The following is an 8,660-nucleotide window of genomic DNA, read 5'->3' as shown; positions in this document are numbered from 1 at the left end:
CGGACTTCTTATACGAAGTATGAGATCACTCTAGCTTTATATAAGAATCGCTCCCGTCGGTCGTGTACAAAAATAAAAGGTTTTTTCTCCTAAGTGCCTTCTAACTACCAAAAATGAATTATGTCATTTGAGAACTCTGAATTATAATTCTCTCTCTCTCTCTCTCTCTCTCTCTCTCTCTCTCTCTCTTTCTCTTTCTCTGTCTCTGTCTCTCTCTCTCTCTCTCTCTTTCTTTCTCTCTTCTCTCACTCTCTCTCTCTTTCTCTCTTTCTCCCTTCTTCTGCCTCTTTCCTTTTCCCTCTCTATCTTTCTGTTTTCACCCGTCTCCCTATTTAATCATCTCTCCCGCTATTTTTTCTATCCCCCTTTCTCTCTCTCTCTCTCTCTCTCTCTCTTTCTCACCACAATCCTCAACCATGCCAAATCTCTTTCTCTTCCCCAACCCCCCTCTCTCTCTCTCCCTCATTCACTCTCTCTCTCTCTCCCTCATTCACTCTCTCTCTCTCTCTCTTCTCTTACTGTCTCTCTCTTTCTGCATTTCCCCCTTCTTCTATCTCTTTCCTTTTCCCTCTCTATCTTTCTGTTTTCACCCATCTCCCTCTCTCTCTTCTATCCCCTTTTTTTCTCTTTCTCTCTCTCTCTCTTTCTCACCACAATCCTCAACCATGTCAAATCTCTTTCTCTTCCTCCCCCTCTCTCCCTCACTCACTCTCTCTCTCTCTCTCTCTTCTCTCACTGTCTCTCTCTTTCTGCCTTTCCCCCTTCTTCTATCTATTTCCTTTTCCCTCTCTATCTTTCTCTTTTCACCCGTCTCCTTTTCTAATCATCTCTCCCTCTGTTCTTTCTATCACCTTTTTTTCTCTCTCTCTCTTCTTTCTTTCCACAATACTCAAACATGCCAAATGTCTTGTGAACCAATAGTGTAAGAATGATATATCAAATCCAGTTTTTGTTCGGGTCATAATTCCACATTTTTATTTCTAATTCTTGCCCGCATAGTAAAGTTTGACACATAAATAGACCAGCATATCGCTGATGGCTGCTGTCTTATATATTGCATGGAATGAAAACCATGTATAACACGATTTCCTACAACAACAAAAAAATATATTTTGGGTCATCGTTATCGATCAGTTGAATGAGGCGGGTCAGAGGTCAGATGTCAAAGGTCGAGACATTTAGATGCCCTCACCACCAGCAGCGCCTAGTAAGATAGAAAGAGACACGAATGGACAAGTTTACATGTCAAAGTATTCTGTGAAGCCTAAACAAGCCCGCATTATTAACATGCTGAGTATCCCCACTGCCATGTGGCAAATAAATACACAAACAAACAATTATAATTATAAAAAGTATGATTTTAGAATACAATTGAACTCTTTTTTTAATTCTTATAAAATTACTCGCAAATGATAGCTGATTGGACTGAATGAAACAATGGAAAAGGCAACATTTCAAAATTCAACTTCAGACAATTCCCACAGTTGAAATATGTGAACATGACAATCCGATCATGACTTATAAAGACAATAATATTATTCCGCGTTTGTATTGCGCTTAATAGGTGATTCCTCTATAAAGCGCTTTACATATATATTATTACCCAGGTCATCGGATTCAAGCTCGCCCGCACACGATGTGGGCACATTCTCCACTCCCCGGGGAGTATTCCACCCAGGCGCCATTTTACAGACATTCAAAATGCTGAGCATACTACATTAACGTTCGCATCCTATACCGGCTACCCATTAACACCTGTGTGGAGAGTGGCAAATGTAGATTAACGTCTTGCCAACAGACGTTAGTGTTGGGCTGGGATTTGAACCCCATACCTTGTGATGTACAGTCCAACAACTTATCCACTAGACCACAACACCTTTACAATACTATAGGGCATAGGGAATGCCCTTTAAATTGATTTCCTCAAAGTCGTTACGATTGGTTGTTATACAATGTTATCTTACCGGCGCAGAAAGCGAACTTTCCATTACGGCGAGAGCACCAGCAGGTCTGGTCTGAGCTGAACTGGGTCTCACAAACTGAAAGGATGATTTAGATAGACAACATGTGATGGATAAATAACGGAACGCAAAATGAACAATAAAAAATGGAAGAGCTTCCACGAATACTAAATTCAACACAAGCAACTCATTTCAATTAAATGCCTCTCATTACTTTATATAAAAAACACCATCGCAAGAAGTAAACATCTCTGTTATTCAATGGAGATGGCAATGGAATAATACAAGACATGCATTCAACCGATATTAATTTGCCAATTTAAGACCTAGCGATCTGACAATATTCTTATGATCAGTAAATTATCACTGATATTTTCATCCCTTTGCTTTGTTATCTAAGTTCTGTTTTAACCAAAGCAACTTATTATGACATATACGAGATTTTCATTGATATTTCACACAAAAAATCTCTATTCAATGTACACAGTGCCATTCTCCCACAATGTTGAACTTCATTAGTTATCTACCTTTTCTTTTTCTTTTTCTTTCTTCAAATTCCTTTCTGCTCGCTTCTTTTCTTTTCTTTTCTTTTCTTTTCTCGTCCTTTTTTTTTCTTTTTCTTGTCCTTTCTTTGTCTCTATTATTTTTTTCTTTGTTCTTTTTTGTTTCTTAAATCATGGTCTTAAATCTACATGATTCTTATCAACGTCACCTATTAGGTGAACATCCGCCGTAAAGACTTAACATTAATAATATGATCTTACCCTTGTACTTCCTCATGCTCTGTCCCCTCTTCTCAGCCATGAAGTAATCTTGGAGGACTGGATCTCTCTTGATGAAATCAACCTCAGCTTCTTCTTGATCGAAAGCTGCAGCTAGGACCACAAGGGCCATCAGAGCGATCAGAACCTTCATCATGATTGGTTCTTTGCGTTTAAAGATAAAGTAAAGTAAAATCACTGGTCAAGTTACTGTAATATAAGAAGGAACGTCATAGAACAGATAGAAGCTCTTTGGAAAGGCTGTAGTATGTAAGATTAATAAGGTAATACGATCATAAATATGGCCTCAATCTTGCTGGAAATGGCATTATTAAAACTCTGCACACAAAATGTCGAGTTATGGGGCTGGACAGATAATGTTTTATGTGGCATCAAAATTTGGTCCTATTTGCATGTTGAAAGCATTGCAAAGCAATCCCTTTTATATTACCTTACACATTTTGATGACAAAATAACCTGAATTGACAAGAAGAAGAAATGAATTTCTATGTCGTAACTAACATAATACAGTACAGGAGGATCGAATAACAGATATAATGATTATAACATTTAATATTAAATTCTTTGCAATCGTTTACTTACTGTAGGAGTTGGTAAATGAGGATATATTAGACTGAGATGTTCTGTACTGGCTGGATCTGACTATGCCTTCAGAAGGCTCTTCCTTATATACTCCTTCAGCCCATCACCACCAACTAATATCATCATCATCATCATCATCATCATCATCATCATCATCATCATCATCATCATCATTATCATCATCATATTCTACGCATCATCACAATACCAACAACAAAATTATCTCAGAACTAATGAATCTTGAGATTTCTATATAATGACCCCTTTCTCCGTCATTCTAGTATTTTAAGATAATTCAAAAACTTTGATTATGACTAAACCGTTCATCAGTTAAGATTATTCCTGATAAGTAATCCATCCTTTACAACATTCACATATAGGTAGATGCACTTTTGTCAATATCTCTGATATTTTCTCCCTCTTCTTTCTCGTTACTGTTACAACCTCATCATTTTACCTTATATTTACTTTTAGGTTTTAATTGTATATTTTTTTGGCATTATTGAGGGTAGTCCTCGACAAATCATTTTTGATTTTTGACTACCCCTTCCACATTTGCTGATTTTTCTTTTTAAAACATACATTGCTCCAACTGGAGTCGTTTTATATATGATGTACATGTTCTATTATTGTATTCTATGCATGCATTTTGTTTTATGCAGCTCCCTATGTTTTGCATTTGTGGAGAAATAAATTGAACTTGAACTTGAACTCATATCTAGACACTTTCTCGCTGTGTTTATTTTATTGTTTTTGCATCTCAATGATTAAGGGACCGTTTACGTACAACTGACTCCAGTTTTTGCCTAATAAACCTTGTGTTGCTATCCGTTCGTGATAAGACCACAGGTATAAAACGAATTTTGTCTGTAACAGGGTAGATTAATGGCGACGACGACGATAATGTTGTCTTTCCATTCTTATCTCTTTGATATCACTCGTGTACTGATGCAATGTATAATTCTTTGTGTATGCTTTTCATTTTCTTCATACATTGAAACCTGTCTAATAAAGAGCACCCAAGGAAGACAAGAAAAGTAGTTTTTATTGGCAGGTGGTATGCAGGTTCATTTACTACATGTTTCAATGAGAAATTATTTTCAAGGAAAACCAAAAAATGTGGTCTTTGTAGACAGGTGGTCTTTCTATACATGTGGTCACTAAAGCAGGTTTGGCTGTACTATGGCATGTCTGTGTTGATATTACATTACTCCTAGTTATCAACTGACCCTATAGCAGCTACAGTGTATGTGCTTCTGGTCAGATTTTATACACCAACAAAAGTCAGTGAATGAAAAAGTATGCTAATGCTGATGTTGATGATGATGGTGATGATGATGATGGTGTTTATTAAGCATTTCACTCGACAATATTTAAAGAGCACTGTTATCGTCGATTACAAACTTCAAAATCCATGCACCAGCTTTTCCTTTGCCATTGGTTCATTGGTCCTCTCAACGGGAATCGCGAAAGCTCTGTGGTAGAGCAGTGGTCTCAAACCTGGGAGGTTCCGGGTTCGAAACCAAGCCGATGCGCTACTGGCCTTTGGTAAGGCATCAATTCTCCTCATTAACCGAGTCCTTCGCAGAGGACTCGAAGCTGTCGGTCCCCTGGTTGCTTTCTTACAAGTATGTAAATGCGTTTATAGCAGTCAGGTAAAAACAAACAAAAAACCTGACATGCCCGGCAAAATAACAGAATCAACGCCTCAGATACACCGCCAAACTGACTCCACATGTCAGCATTTCAAAAACCAACCAACTCTTAGCCATTTGGTGTAATTTCATTTTTGTTGGGTCTGTAGTCGGCCAGTTTTTGATTCGCTCGGTGTAACCGGGCTATCATTTCAGGTGATCCACCACTTACTTTAGTAACAAACATGACTGCACCAGGCATTGCTTCGTCAAAAGTATAACATGATCTTGTGTAGGGTCAGGGTTAGGGTTAGGTTTAGATTTAGGATCTGAGTTTTAGGTGTAGTTTTGGGGCTAGGGTTGTAGTTAGGAGCTCGATTAGTGTGGGAAAGTATCTCGGAGTACTTGTGTGGATATGAGCATGATTGTATCCGTGTTCTAAATACGACACGCCTGGCGGGCATGGCGAGAAAAGATTAAACGTTTACGGAAATGTGATCAGACATTGCGTGCCGTGTGCAAAGTCATTACAAATAGATTATTCTATACTGTTCACCATTTTATTAGTATGTATGCATATCTTATTTGGATCGGATGTGGATTCGCTATTTCGGTAAAGAAAAGTCAGATGTCATAATATCCAATCATGTGAGACGAGATAAGGCTTATCATGAGAAATGTCATTATAAACGCATTTCTCTGTACCATAATGAAATATAATTAAATGCTTGATTAGTATAATCTTTGAAACTTTTCCTTGTATATAATTGAGTGAGGTTACACCACGTATTCTTTCGACAGGGCTAATTGGCCCTGCATGCTTTATTGTCTATAGTATACAAATATACGCAATATGTGTGACCTCAGTGGCCTAGTGTGAATCAAGACGTTGAGGGCGCGCTAGAACTAACGGGAACAAAAAAAAAAGGGAAATAAAATGCGAATTTGCAAGGCTAGGGTCATCCTTTCCCCTATAATATGGCTTCTCACTGTCGCTCTTTTCCTGCTCTTTTCCTTTTTATCACGCCAATATGGAAGGGGAATAAAAATCTGAACCGTCAGTGCACACTCAATTAACCCAGTCTTTCCTCGATATTCTTTATTAAAGACAATCTTCATTTTGACAGGACTAGGAGAGTCGTTATAAAGACATCACGCTTTACATCTTAGTTATGTTCATTGATGGATAGATGATGCGTTAATGATGATGATGGTGATGGTTTAGAGCAGTATATAAAGAGGGCTCCAGCAAGACTTAGGCAGATCCAGCAAGAACAGAAGACTGAAGTCACATCTCCTTTCACTCACCAACTCGACAAACACCTCAAAGTAAGTAACCACCATTATAATTTTTTTCACAAAATGTTTGATTATTTTCTCATCACATCGAGCGAAAAAAGGGCCATTAGTACTTTTTTGTATTTCTGTACTGATTGTGATATTGGCAAAATAGAAATTCCTTTCCTCTTCTTGCCAAATCAGGGTGACTTTTCCATTATATTTATTCTGATGTGTTTTCATCGAAATTAGCGAAGTAATATGAAAAACGATTGATTTGTTATGCTTACAAAATGAAAATAGGACCAAATTTTGATGCCACATGTATTTGTGCAGTCCGACATATCGACATGTGTGTGCCATGGTTTTCATTACGTAACTTTCAAAAGATTTAGCCCACTGTTTTCATATTTGTAATCCCATTACCTTATTAATCATAAGCATTATACCAGAGCATTTCTAAAAAAAAAGCTTAATTATATACAGTTCCTTCTTAGATTACAGTAACTTGACCAGTGCTCATATTTTATCATTCTTTAAACCCAAAGAACCAATCATGATGAAGGTTATGATCGCTCTGATGGCCCTGGTGGTCCTAGCTGCAGCTTTCGATCAAGAAGAAGCTGAGGTTGATTTCATCAAGAGAGATCCAGTCCTCCAAGATTACTTCATGGCTGAGAAGAGGGGACAGAGCATGAGGAAGTACAAGGGTAAGATAATATCAGTATTGTTAGGTCTTTACGACGGATATTCATCTAATAGATGACGTTGATGAGAATCGTGTAGTTTTTAGACCATGAGTCAAACAAAAAACAGTTTACAGGGCTAAAGAAAAGACAAGAAATTAAAAAAAAAAGGTCGAAAAAGAAAAGAAAAGAAGAGAACAGAAAGGAAATGAAAACAAAATGAAAAGAAAAGAAGAAAAATGAAAAGAAAAGGTAAATATATAAGGAAGTCAACCATGTTGGAGGATGAGACTGTGTACGTTGTATAGAGATTATTGTAAAATGTCATAGTAAGTTGCTTTGGTTAAGACAAAACTCAGAATATTGTCAGATCGCTAGGTCTTAAATAGGCAAAATAATAACGGAGGAATTCATGTCTTGTATATAAGCGAGTTCACGGTTGCAGTCTGAGCATGAGCAGATCAAGGTCATTGCAGAACAAATTGTGAAATACACGGAGACGAAATACTGGATACGTGCTCATGAAAGTTATGTAATCGTTATTCATTCTTGCACATTCAGTGCAATCCATGATACACAGGTGGAAGTATTCTTTCAAAGGGGAAAACAAAGGCTATGTTATATAGCACCTTCATCGCTGTAGGAATGATTATTTCACAATGTACAAAGTGGGACCTCTTCATGTTTTGAAGATCTGTGGATATTCGGGGTCATTGCAGTAATGTGCTAACCGTGAACTGGTCTATTCCATCGCCATCTACATTGAATAACAGAGATGTTTACTTCTTTCGATTGTGGTTTTCAAATAAAGTAATGAAAGTATGCATTAAATTGTAAATGAGTTTCTTGTTATGAATTTAGTAATTATTGATGCTCTTCCATGTTTTATTTTTCATTTAGCGTTCCGTTATTTGTCCATCATGTTATATTTAAATTATTCTTTTAGTTTGTGAGACCCAGTTCAGCTCAGACCAGACCTGTTGGTGCTCTCGCCGTAATGGAAAGTTCGCTTTCTGCGCCGGTAAGATAACATTGTATAACAACCAATCGTAACGACTTAAGGAAATCAATTTAAAGGGCATTTCCTATTATGCCGTATGCTATTGTCCTTAAAAGTCACGTTAGGTTTGCCATGTTCGCACATTTCAATAGGGGACTGTGGGAATTGTCTTTGGTTGAATTTCAATTGTTTGTCTTTTCCATCTTTTAACAAAACTTAATCCAAGCACAGCCCCGTCCCCCACCCCTCTCCCCAACCCACCGCACACACACACATACAAATGTTTGCGACTTTCATTTCGAACACATTCATTTTCCCCACAAGCTGATCTACAATATCATTTGCGAGTAAATTTATAAGAATTTAAGAAAGAGTTAAATTATCTTTTAAAATCATATTTTGAAGTAATTACAATTGTTTGTTTGTTTATTTGTTAGGTTTTATTTGTTATAATTTTTTTTTAATTGTATTTGTTTTGCCACATTGTAGTGTTGATACTCAGCATGGTAATAAATAAATGCAAGCTTGATTTAGGCTCTACCTTAGTACTGTAAACCTTGTCTATTTGTGTCTCGTTCTATCTTACTAGGCGCTGCTGGTGGTGAGGGCATCTAAATGTCTCGACCTTTGACACCTGACCTCTGACCCACCTCGCTCAACTGATCGATAACGATGTCCCAAAGCAGATATTTTTGTAGGAAATCATGTTAATGATGGTTTTCATCTCATGCAATATA

The sequence above is a fragment of the Strongylocentrotus purpuratus genome, unplaced genomic scaffold (assembly GCF_000002235.5).
Source record: "Strongylocentrotus purpuratus isolate Spur 01 unplaced genomic scaffold, Spur_5.0 spur5_contig_856, whole genome shotgun sequence".
Lineage (NCBI taxonomy): Eukaryota > Metazoa > Echinodermata > Echinoidea > Camarodonta > Strongylocentrotidae > Strongylocentrotus > Strongylocentrotus purpuratus.
This window is presented reverse-complemented; position numbering follows the sequence as displayed.